Source organism: Sus scrofa, chromosome 12, assembly GCF_054392235.1.
Source record: "Sus scrofa isolate SSC_HxYL_T2T_F1_AM1 chromosome 12, Sscrofa_HxYL_maternal_Yorkshire_Landrace_v2.0, whole genome shotgun sequence".
Lineage (NCBI taxonomy): Eukaryota > Metazoa > Chordata > Mammalia > Artiodactyla > Suidae > Sus > Sus scrofa.
In genome coordinates this window covers 24286031-24299031 of record NC_139394.1, presented here as the reverse complement: position 1 = coordinate 24299031, position 13001 = coordinate 24286031, and positions in this window count along the sequence as shown.

The window sequence follows — 13001 nt, the reverse complement described above, 5'->3', positions numbered from 1 at the left end:
AGAAAGTATTGGGAGTCACTCGAGTTAAATAAGAAAAATAAAACAAGAATTTTCTTAAATGAGTATAGTTTGAGACCAATGGTATAACATCAAGTGAACTAACATTTGCATTATATGGGTCCCAGATAGAGAAGGAAGAGAGAAGAGAGCAGAAATAATTTTTTTTTTTTTTTGCTTTTTAGGGCCACGCCCACAGCATATGGAGTTTCCCAGAATTGGAGTCAAATCAGAGCTGTAGCCACCAGCCTGCACCACAACCACAGCAACGCCAGATCTGAGCTACATGTGCAACTTACACCACAGCTCATGGCAACGCTGGATCCTTAACCCACGGAGCAAGGCCAGAGATCGAAACTGCATCCTCATGGACACTAGTCAGATTCGTTTCCATTGAGCCATGATGGGAACTCCAAGGGCAGAAAATTTATTTGAAGAAATAATAGCTGAAGATTTCCCTAACCTAGGAAAGGAAGCCGACATCTAGGTCCAGAAAGCACAGAGAGTCCCCAGCAAGAGGAACCCAAAGAGATTCAGAGCAAAACACATTATAATTCAAGTGGCAAAAATTAAAGCTAAAGGGAGAATCTTAAAAGCCTAAGAGAAAAAAGCAACTACTTACATTCACAGGAATTCCCCTAAGACTATCAGCTGACTTTTCAGCAGAAACTTTGCAGGCCAGAAGGGAGTGGTACAATATATTCCAAGTGATAAAAGGAAGAAAATCTACCCTCACGAATACCCTACGTAGCAATGCTATCATTCATATTTGCAGAGCTTTACATACAAGCAAAACCTAAAAAAGTTCAGCCCTACTAAACTGGCTTTATCAGAAATGCTAAAGGAAATCCTCCTTGTGGAAGAGAAAAGACCACAACTGAAAAGATGAAAATTATGAAAGAAAACATGTCATTGGGAAAGGCAAAAATCCACAATATATTAAGCAGGTAGGAAGGTTAAAGTAGGAAGACCTCCTAGATCCACAATCAGTTGGTTAAAGGATGCACAAAACAAGAAGGTATAAACAACGTCAAAATCATGGGCTGACAGGAATAAAAGGCAGAGTTGCTAGAATGGGTTTGAACTTAAGCGATCATCAACGTAGAACAATCGCAAACTAAAGTCTCAATAAGTTTAAGAGGGTTGAAATCATATCTTATCAAGCATCTTTTCCAACCACAATGACTTGAGACTAGAAATCAACCACACACACATACACAAAAGCCCTGCAAAAACATGGGGGAAAAAAAAACCCACAAATGCGTGGAGGCTAAACAATATGCTACTTAACAAACAACGGGTCACTGGAGAAATCCAAGAAGAAATTAAAAATACCTGTAACGGTGAAAATGGAAACCCACCAATCCTAAATCCATGGGACACAGCAAAAGTAGTTCTAGGAGGGACTTTTATAGCGATACAAGCCTAGCTTGGTGCAGCCACTATGGAAAACAGCATGGGGAATCCTCAAAAAGTTAAAAATAATCCAGCCGTTCCACTTCCGGGTCCTTAGCTAAAGAATACAAAAATACTAATTTGAAAAGCTATACGCACCTCTACGTTCACTGAAGCATTATACAACGGGCAAAATATGGAAGCAACTAAGTATCCATCGATGGATGCATGGATTAAAAAAAAATGTGGTATATACTTAGCAGGGTTACTCAACTATAAAGAAGAGTGAAACCTGGACATTGGCAACAACGTGGATGGACTTAGAGGGTTTATGCTTAGTGAAAGAAGTCAGAAAGAGAAAGATGAAAAAAAAGTATGAAATAAATAAATAGAATAAAAAATAAAAAAAGAATAAAAAAAGGAGAAAGAAAATACTCCATGATCTCATGTATATGTGGAGTCCAAAAAACAAAACAAATGAACAAGCCAAATAAAACAGAAACAGACTCACAGATACAGAGAGCAAACTGCTGGTTGCCAGAGGGGAGGGAGGTGGAGGGGTTTGGTGAAGGTGAAACGGATTAAGCAGTACAAACCTCCAGTTACAAAATAAACTAGTCACCGGCATGTAATGTATAGCTTGGAAATACTGTCAACAATATTGTGATAACTTGCATATGACAGATGGTAATAAGACCTATCTTGATGATCATTAATAATGTATTTGATGTCAAATCATTGTTGTATGCAAACCAATATCTGTCAACTACACTTTACTAATAAAGCATCTAATTTAGAAAAAAAAAGGAAATAAGAAAAAACTCAAAAAATAATCTAACCTCACACCTAAAGGAACTAGAAAAAGAAGAACAAGCAAAACCCAAACTTAAAAGAATGAAAGAAATAATAAAGATCCGAGCAGAAGTAAATAAAATAGAGACTTTAAAAAAAAAAACCCAAAAACAGTGGAGGAGTTCCCACTGTGGTGCATCAGGATTGGAGGCATCTCTGCAGCAGCAGGATGCAGGTTTGATCCCTGGCCTGGCACAATGGGTTGAAGGATCTGGCATTGCCGAAGCTGCGGCATAGGTTGCAACTTTGGCTTGGATCTGACCTCTGGCCTGGGAACTCCATATGCTGGGGGAAGCCAAAAAAGGGGAAAAAAAAGTAAGAAAGAAAAAAGAGTTCCTATCGTGGCTCAGTGGTTAACGAATCCGACTAGGAACCATGAGGTTGCTGATTCGATCCCTGGCCTCGCTCAGTGGGTTGAGGATCTGGCGTTGCCGTGAGCTGCGGTGTAGGTCGCAGACACAGCTCGGATCCCATGTTGCTGTGGCTGTGGTGTAGACTGGCGGCTACAACTCTGATTAGACCCCTAGCCTGGGAACCTCCATATGCTTCAGGAGTGGCCCTGGAAAAGGCAAAAAGACAAAAAATAAAATTCAAAAAAAAAAAGCTAAAGACCACTGACAACCACCCTTAACCAACTCTTGCCCTGGAGGTAACTATTATTGAGTTTAAAAAAAAAAGAAAGAAAGAAAAAGAAAACAAACAAACAAAAAAAACAGGTAGAGAAGATCAATGAAATAAAGAGAGGTTCTTTGGAAAGATTTAAAAAGTTGACAAACCTTTACCTAGTCTCATCAAGAAAAAAAAAAACGTGAGAGGGCCCAAACAACTAAAATCAGAAACGAAAGAGAAGTCACAAGAACACCACAGAAATACGACGGATCAGGAGTTCCTGTAATGGCGCAGTGGTTAACGAATCTGACTAGGAACCATGAGGTTGGGGGTTCAATCCCTGGCCTTGCTCAGTGGGTTAGGGATCCGGCGTTGCCATGTGTGGTGTGGGTCGCAGATGCGGCTTGGATCCCACGTTGCTGTGGCTGTCGTGTAGGCCAGCGGCTACAGCTCCAGTTTGACCCCTTGCCTGGGAACCTCCATTTGCTGTGGGAGCTGCTCAAGAAAAGGCAAAAAGACAAAAAAAAAAAAAAAAAAAAAAGAGAGAGAGAGAGAGAAAAGAAATACAATGGATCATAAGAGATTACTAAAGACAATTATATGACAACAAAATGGACAACTTGGAAGTAATGGACACATTTCTAGAAATGAATACTCTCCCAAGACTGAGTTAGGAAGAAATATAAAATACCAGAGTTCCTGTCGTGGCTCAGTGGTTAACGAGCCCAAGTAATAGCCATGAGGATGTGGGTTTGATCCCTGGCCTTGCTCAGTGGGTTAAGGATCAGAGCTCCCATTCAATCTCTAGCCTGGGAATTTCCATATGCTGCAGGTGTGGCCCCAAAAAGCAAAAAAAAAAAAAAAAAAAAAAAAAAAAAAAAAAAAAAAAGGAGGGAGAGAAAATAATCTCCAGAAAGAAGAACAAACCTGGAAGTATCATGCTCCCTGATTTCAAATATATTACAAAGTTACCATAATCAAAACAGTATAGTACTATAGAACTAGCACAAAACAGACACATAGATCAAGGGAACAGACTTGAGAGCCCAGAAGCAAACCCACACTTATATGGTCAATTAATATATGACAAAGGAAGCAAGAATACACAATGGGGAAAAGACAAAAGATAAATTGCAACAAAAGATAAATTGCATTGGGAAAACTAGGCTGCTACATGCAAAATAATCAAACTGGACTACTTTTCTCATACCATATGCAAAAACAAACTCAAAATAGATTAAAAACCTAAATAACTATAAAACATGAATCCAGAGTTCCCGTAGTGGCGCAGTGGTTAACGAATCCGACTAGGAACCATGAGGTTGCAGGTTCGATCCCTGCCCTTGCTCAGTGGGTTAATGATCTGGCGTTGCCGTGAGCTGTGGTGTAGATTGCAGACATGGCTCAGATCCCGCATTGCTGTGGCTCTGGCATAGGCTGGGGGCTACAGCTCTGATTGGACCCCTAGCCTGGGAACCTCCATATGCCATGGGAGCGGCCCAAAGAAATAGCAAAAAGACAATAAATAAATAAATAAAAATTTTAAAAAGTTTATATAAAAGAAAAAACATGAATCCATATAACTCCTAGAAGAAAACATAGGCAGTATGTTCTTTGACATCCGTTTTAATAATATATGTTTGTGGATATGTCTCTTCAAGCAAGAGAAACAAAAACAAAAATAAACAAATGTTACTACCTCAAACTAAAAAGCTTTTGTAGGAGTTCCTATTGTTCCATTCTCAGTGGGTTAAGAACCCGACTAGTATCCATGAAGATGTGGATTCGATTCCTGGCCTCCATCAGTGGGTTAAAAATTCGGCATTACTGCAAGCTGCAGTGTAGTTCATAGATTCAGCTTGGATTTCCCTTTGCTGTGGCTGAGGTGTAGGTGGCAGCTGCAGCTCCGATTCAACCCCTAGCCTGGGAACTTCCTAGGTAAGTTCCTAGCCTGGGAACTTCCTTCCTAACAAGGACAAAAGACAAAAGACAAAAAAAAAAAAAAAAAATCAATACAACAAACAACCCAATTTAAAAATGGGCAGAGGATCTCAAAGAGACATTTTCCCAAAGAAGACATACAAAGAGCCAACAGATGTGTAAGAAAATGCTTACCATCCCTAGTCATCAGAGAAATGCAAATGAAAACCACAGTGAGATACTATCTCACACCTGTCAGAATGGCTTTCATCGAAAAGATAACAAATAACAAATATTGGTGAGGATGTGGAGAAAAAAAAAAAAAACACTTGTGCACAGTCGATGGTATTGTTCATTTGTGCAGCCACTATGGAAAGGTTTTGAGGTTCCTCCAAAAATTAAAAATAGAACTCCAATATGATTCAGCAATTTCATTTCTATTTAACCAAAGAAAACAAAAACACTTATTTGAAAAGATATATGCACTTCAATGTTCATTGCAGTATTATTTACAATCACCAAGGTATGGAAGCAACTTAAAGGCCCATCAATAAATGAATGGATAAAGATGTGGTATATATCTATAGTGGAATATTATTCAGTCATTAAAATTGAAATCTTGCCATTTCTAACGAAATGTATGGATCTAGAGTGTATTTTTAAATTACAGTTGAATTACAATGTTCTGTCAATTTCTGCTGTACAGCAAAATGACCTAGTTATACATTTATATACATTATCTTTTCTCATCATCCTCCATCATGTTCCATCACAAGTGATTTGTGATTGTTTCCTGTGCTATACAGCAGAGTCTCATTGCTTATCCACTGCAAATGCAATAGTTTGTATCTACTAATCTCAAACTCCCAGTCCCTCCCACTCCCTCCCAGCAGAGGGTGTTATGCTAAGTGAAATAAATCTGGCAGAGAAAGACAAATACCACACGATCTCACTCCTATGTGGAAACTTTTTACAAAACAAATAGGAGTTTCAGTCATGGCTCAGCGGTTAATGAATTTGATTAGTACCCATGAGGACACAGGTTTGATCCCTGGCCTTGCTCAGTGGGTTAAGGATCTGGCATTGCTGTGAGCGGTGTGTAGATTGCAGACAAGGCTCGGATCTTGCGTTGCTGTGGCCATTGGTGTAGCCCAGCGGCTACAGCTCTGATTCGACCCCTACCCTGGGAACCTCCATATGCCACGAGTGTGGCCCTAAAAAGCAAAACTAAAAAAAAAAAGGCAGAAACAGACTCAGATACAGAGAAAAAACAGGTGGTTTCTGAAGGGAGATGGGTAGAGAGCAGAAAAAAACGGTGAAGAGGATTAAGTGGTATAAATCTCCAATTATATAATAAACAAGTCATGAGGAACAGAGCACAAGGAATATGGTCAATAAACATTATATAATAAACATTATATAATAAACAAGTCATGAGGAACACAGTACAAGGAATATGGTCAATAATGTAATACCTTTGGGGACAGCTGGTTAGTAGATCATTTCATAACGTATGCAAATGCCAAATCATTATGTAGTACAACTGAAATTAATATAATATTGTAGGAGTTCCCATTGTGGTGCAGCGGAAACAAATCCAAGTAGGAACCATGAGGTTGTAGGTTCCATCCCTGGCTTCACTCAAAGGGTTAAGGATCTGGTGTTGCCACGAGCTGTGATGTAGGTTGCAGATGCAGCTCGGATCCTGCGTTGCTGTGGCTGTGGTGTAGGCGGCAGCTGTAGCTCCCATTTGACTCCTAGCCTGGGAACCTCCATATGCCTCAGGTGCAGCCCTAAAAAAAAAAAAAAAAAAAAAAAAGAATTTGCAACAAGAGCAAAAATGGACAAGTGAGACTAGTGAGAGTATATCAAACTTAAAAGTTTCCATACAGCAAAAGAATCAATCAACAAAATGCACCCCCCAAAATATATAATATTGTACATCAACTATATTTCAAAGAAAATTGTACATTGATTACAAAAATGATAATATAAGACTTTTTTGTGTTTTTAGGGCCACACCTGCAGCATATGGAAATTCCACAGCAATACCAGATCCAGCCTCATCCTCAACCTATGCCACAGCTTGCAGTAACCCCAGATCGTTAACCTGCTGAGTGAGGCCAGGGATCAAACCCACATCCTCATGGAGATGCTGCTGGGTTTTTAACCTGCTGAGGCACAGTGGGAACTCCAAGACTTTTCTTTTCTTTTCTTTTCTTTTTTTTTTTCTTTTTAGGGCTGCACCTGAGGTGTGGAAGTTCCCAGGCTAGGGGTCAAATCAGAGCTACAGCCACTGGCCTACCCCATAGTCACAGCAACATGGGATCTGAGTCTTGTCTGCCACGTATACCACAGCCACGGCAACACCAGATCCCAACCCACTGAGTGAGGCCGGGTGTTGAACCCGCATCCTCGTGGCTACTAGTCAGATTCATTTCCACTGCGCCACAGCGAGAACTCCCCAAGACTTGTGTTCAAGTATAGAACCACAGAAGCAAAAAGAATAAGAGAGGCAAAGGAAGGAGACATTAAATTCCACACATTTTTGGAATATAGAAAACCGATGGAGGGAGTTCCCATCATGGCTCAATGAATCCACGAGGATTGAGGGTTCGGTCCCAGGTCTCGCTCCGTGGGTTAAAGATCCGTCGTTGCCCGTGAGCTGTGGTGTAGGTTGCAGACTTGGCTTGGATCCTGTGTTGCTGTGGCTCTGGCCTAGTCCGGCAGCTACAGCTCCGATTAGACCCCTAGCCTGGGGACCTCCATATGCCATGGGAGCGGCCCAAGAAATGGCAAAAAGACACACACACACATAAAAATTGGAAGATAAGAAGAGGTTGTAGAATTTTAAAAAAACAAGATAGGAAAAATTTTAAAAATAACAAAATCAGAAGATAAAGACTAGAACCTTTCTTAAAATAATGATAGAAAAGGATTAAAGTTAGGAAATAAAATAAGAAATTGCCTTGGATATCTACCATATGATTAAAAGAAGTTGAGAAACAAAAGAATGTAAACCAACTGTAGTGGAAAAAATAAAAATCATTAATAAAAAAATGGATAAAAGGGAAACGTTGGGAGTTCCCGTCGTGGCGCAGTGGTTAACGAATCCGACTAGGAACCATGAGGTTGCGGGTTTGGTCCCTGCCCTTGCTCAGTGGGTTAACGATCTGGCGTTGCCGTGAACTGTGGTGTAGGTTGCAGACGCGGCTCAGATCCCACGTTGCTGTAGCTCTGGTGTAGGCCCGAGGCTACAGCTCCAATTAGACCCCTAGCCTGGGAACCTCCATATGCCGCGGGAGCAGCCCAAAGAAATAGCAAAAAGACAAAAAGAAAAGGGGAAATGTTATAAAAATTAAGAACAGAGTCTCCAAATTGGTAGGTCTTTTTTTTTTTTTTTTTTTTTTTTGTCTTTTTTTTTGTCTTTCTGCTGCTGTTGTTGTTGTTGCTATTTCTTGGGCCGCTCGCGCGGCATATGGAGGTTCCCAGGCTAGGGGTTGAATCGGAGCTGTAGCCACCGGCCTACGCCAGAGCCACAGCAACGCGGGATCCGAGCCGCGTCTGCGACCTACACCACAGCTCACGGCAACGCCGGATCGTTAACCCGCTGAGCAAGGGCAGGGACCGAACCCGCAACCTCATGGTTCCCAGTCGGATTCGTTAACCACTGCGCCACGACGGGAACTCCCCAAATTGGTAGGTCTTATTGAGTTTCCCAGAATAATAAATAGACAAAAAAATCTTCCCACCAAGACATATAATCTAGAATGTTCAAGGTTCTGGGGATAGGTGTTCCTTCATGGCTCAGCTGATTGAGTATCTGGTGTTACCATAGCTGTGGCTCTGGTTACATCTGTGGCATGGGTTTGATCCCTGGCCTGGGAACTTATGCACGCTATAGGTGTGGGGAAAAAAAAAAACCCACTGGAGATAAAGAGAAGATCCAAAAACCTAATACAAAGGATCATGAATCAAAAAGACATCAGACTGACTTAGGACCAATACTGAAAAATAAATACAAAGGAAAAATGCCTTGAAAATTTCAAGAGAAAATTATTTCCGGCTGAGGACTTTATTTATTTATTTATTATTTTTTGGTCTTTTTTCTAGGGCTGCACCCGAGGCATATGGAGGTTCCCAGGCTAGGGGTCTAATTGGAGCTGTAGCTGCTGGCCTACACCACAGCCACAGCAACGTGGGATCCACAGCAACGTGGTTCCTACTTGGATTCATAACCTCTGAGCCACAGCAGGAACTCCCAGCTGAGGCTTTTATACTCAGTCAGAAGAGCAAGTGAAATAAAGACATTTTCAAACATGTTAAAAATTTACATATTTTATCTCCTGTGCACCATAAAACTCCTTCGGGGAGGGAGGGAATGTCCTTCAGAAAAACAAGAAAATAAGCAAACAATAAGACTATCATGATAAAGAGGAGTTCCCGTCGTGGAGCAGCGGAAACAAATCCGACTAGGAACCATGAGGTTGCAGGTTCGATTCCTGGCCTCACTCAGTGGGTTAAGGATCCGATGTGGCCGTGAGCTGTGGTGTAGGTCACAGATGCGGCTTGGTAGGCTGGCAGCTGTAGCTCCAATTAGACCCCTGGATTTGGAACCTCCATATGTCTCAAATGTGGCCTTAAAAAAAAAAAAAAAAAAAAAAAAAAAAAGACATCATAAAGAAGATCTAGGAGTTCCTGTAGTAGCTCAGTGGGTTAAGAACCTGACACTGTCTCCCTGAGGACATATGGGTTCGATCCCCTGGCCTTGCTCAGTGGGTTAAGAATCTAGTGTTGCTGAAAGCTTAGGTATAAATCATAGATGGGGCTCAGATCCATCGTTGCTGTGGCTGTGGCATAGGCCTCAGCTGTAGCTCTGATTTGACCCCTAGCCTGGGAACTTCCATGTGCCAAGAGTGCAGCCCTAAATAGCCAAAAAAAAAAAAAAAAAAAAAAAAAGTCAAGGACAGGATAAACACAAAATCCAGGGTACTGGTTATCCATAAAGGAAAGGCAGGAGATGGGATGAGGTGATGTATATATGGCTATGGCGCTATAAATGTTTTAGTTCATAAGTTGTGTGGTGGGTTAATAAGTGATCATTATATTTATAAATTAGTAGAAAATATTTTAAAAGTCTTAAAATGTGTTTTTAAGTTCTTTAGCTTGCTGCTTAACACAGAAAAAACTCAACAAAATGAAACAAAGGCACTATCAACTAAAAATGAAAAAAATTTATCAGATGAATTCAAATAAAAACAAAGCACATTAGCATAGTAATACCAGACTGTATAAAATTCATTACATTAACTAAAGGCTCTGTGTACTTGTATTCATATATAAATATAGCATATTTATTTATTCCAATGTATATATATATATTTTTTCAGTCAAAGCTACATTAAATAGTGAAGAAAGTATAATAATGAACTTTTGTGAGTCAAATAACAAAGCATCAAAACTTCTGCAGCCACATTTCTGGAAAAGATAGAAGAGTGTGACTTGATCACAATGCCCCGCACTGCATATCTAACGAAATGAACAAGAAGCATCTCAAAATAGTGAAGGATGGTGTTCCCTTCCTGGCTCAGTAGTTAACGAACCTGACTAGTATCCATGAGGAAGTGGGTTCCATCCCCGGCCTCGCTCAGTGGGTTAGAGATCCAGCGTTGCCGTGTGCTATGATGTAGGTCCCAGATGCAACTTGGATCCCTCGTTGCTCTGGCTGTGGCATAGGCCCAGCTGTAGCTCCGATTTGTCCCTTAGCCTGGGAAACTCCATATGCTGCTGGTTCGGCCCTAAAAAAAAAAATAAAAATAAAAATAAATTTTAAAAAAGCAATAAATAAATAGCAAAGGGAAAGAAAATAATAGTAATAATAATAATAAAAATAGTGAAGGAGAAGAGTGTTGTAGTGACCCAGAGCAGTTCTCCAAGAAAGGAAATTGGCTCAACTTAATTCTATTCACTCCAAAGAGTGACAGCCAAGGCGTGCGGTGATGAGGATTTAATCTGCATTCACGGAGTGCAGCATGGTGGGACTCCTAATGTCCTTTTATTATTTTTTTATTTAATTAATTACTTTTATTTAATTAATTTTGCTTTTTAGGGCTGCACCCTCGGCATATGGAAGTTCCCGGGCCAGGGACTGAATCAGAGTTTCAGCTGTCAGCCTGCACCACGGCCACAGCAACGTGGGATCCTGGGCGCATCCATGACCTACACCACAGCGCACAGCAATGCCAGATCTTTCACCCACTGAGCGAGGCCAGGGATTGAACCTGCGTCCTCATGGATACTAGTCAGATTCGTTTCCGCTGCACCACAGTGGGAACTCGCCTAATGTCATTTTAGAAACGTGAGTTTCCAAATCCAAAGAGGATGGAACCAAAAATGTCTCTTTATCTTTTCCTCCTTCTGACTAGATGGTGATGAAAATTACCTCTGGGCAGAGACCAGTAAAGAAGAGGACATGCACTGTGTGACATAAATGAAGTTTTCCAGACTTCAAACAGATTTGGAAGAATACCCCAAAGCCCGTAATGGTGTTCCCACATTAGAATGGGGTACCCTCTCGACGGGGGTGAAACAAACTTAGTACCTCCAACCTCTTTTTTTTTTTTAAGGCTGCATCCACAGAGGTTCCAGGCTAGGAGTCAAATCGGAGCTGTAGAACCTGCCACAGCAACTCCAAATCTGAGCCATGTCTACAACCTATAACATAGCTCATGGCAACGCCAGATCCTTAACCCACTGAACGAGGCCAGGGACTGAACTTGCATCCTCATGGATGCTAGTCAGATTCGTTAACCGTTGAGTCACAACGGGAACTCCAGGACCTCCAACCTCTTAATGTTTCACACAAGCTCCTTTTTTAACCTTGGAGTACTCTTTCAGGAAATATATCTTATCATGAAGGAAGATTTATTTTGTTTTTATTTTTTCTTTTTTGTCTTTTTAGCACCACACCCTAGGCATATGGATGTTCCCAGTCTAGGGGTTGAATCAGAGCTGCAGCTGCCGACCTACACCAGAGCCACAGCAACATGGGATCCAGCTGTGTCTGCGACTTACACCACAGCTCATGGCAGCACCGGATCCTTAGCCCACTGAGTGAGGCCAGGGATTGAACCCACATCCTCATGGATACTAGTCGGGTTCCTTACCACTGAGCCACAGTGGGGACTCCGGAAGATTTATTTTGAGTCCAGCAAAACCCTTCATTTGATTGAGAGTTTTGGGGGTTTTGATGGTTTAGTGGGTTGTTATTATTATTAAATTCTGTTAACTCAAATCCAACAGATTTAATTAAGAAAAAGCATATTCAGGAGTTCACATTGTGTTTCAGTAGTAACTAACCCAACTAGTATCCATGAGGATGTGAGTTTGATCCCTGGCCTCGCTCAGTGGATTAAGGATCCGGCGTTGCCATGAGCTGTAGTGTAGGTCGCTGACACAGCTCAGATCCCATGTTGCTGTGGCTGTGATATAGGCCTGCAGCTGTAGCTCTGATTCGACACCTAGCCTGGGAAATTCCATATGCTGCAGGTGCGGCCCTAAAAAGCAAAAAAAGGAAAAAAAGAAAAAACATATTGAGTATTATTCCAATATTATAAAAATCTTTCCAGAGTTCCCACTGTGGTACAGTGGGTTAATGATCCAGTTTGTCTCTGTGGTGTTGCCAGTTCCATCCCCAGCCCAGCGCCATGGGTTAAGGATCAATTGTCATTACAGCTTTCGTGTAGGTTGAAGATGTGGCTCAGATTTGATCCCTGGCCCAGGAACTTCCATATGCCTCAAGTGCAGCTGAAAAAGGATAAAAAAAGCTTTTTCTATCTAATCCACCTAATGTTAATAATAATTATTGATAGGTAGGTGGTACATTTTGGGATAATATATGGTTGTTTTTATACTTTTCTGCATTGCTTCAAATCTTTAAAAGAAGCAGGTATTATTTGGAGTTTCCGTTGTTGTGCAGTGGTTAACAAATCTGACTAGGAACCATGAGGTTGCGGGTTCGGCTCCTGGCCTTGCTCAGTGGGTTAACGATCCGGTGTTGCCTTGAGCTGTGGTGTAGGTTGCAGACGCGGCTCGGATCCTGCATTGCTGTGGCTCTGGCGTGGGCTGGTGGCTGCAGCTCCGATTCCACCCCTAGACTGGGAATCTCCATATGCCACTGGTGCGGCCCCAGAAAAGACAAAAAGACAAAAAAAAAAAGGATGAAGATG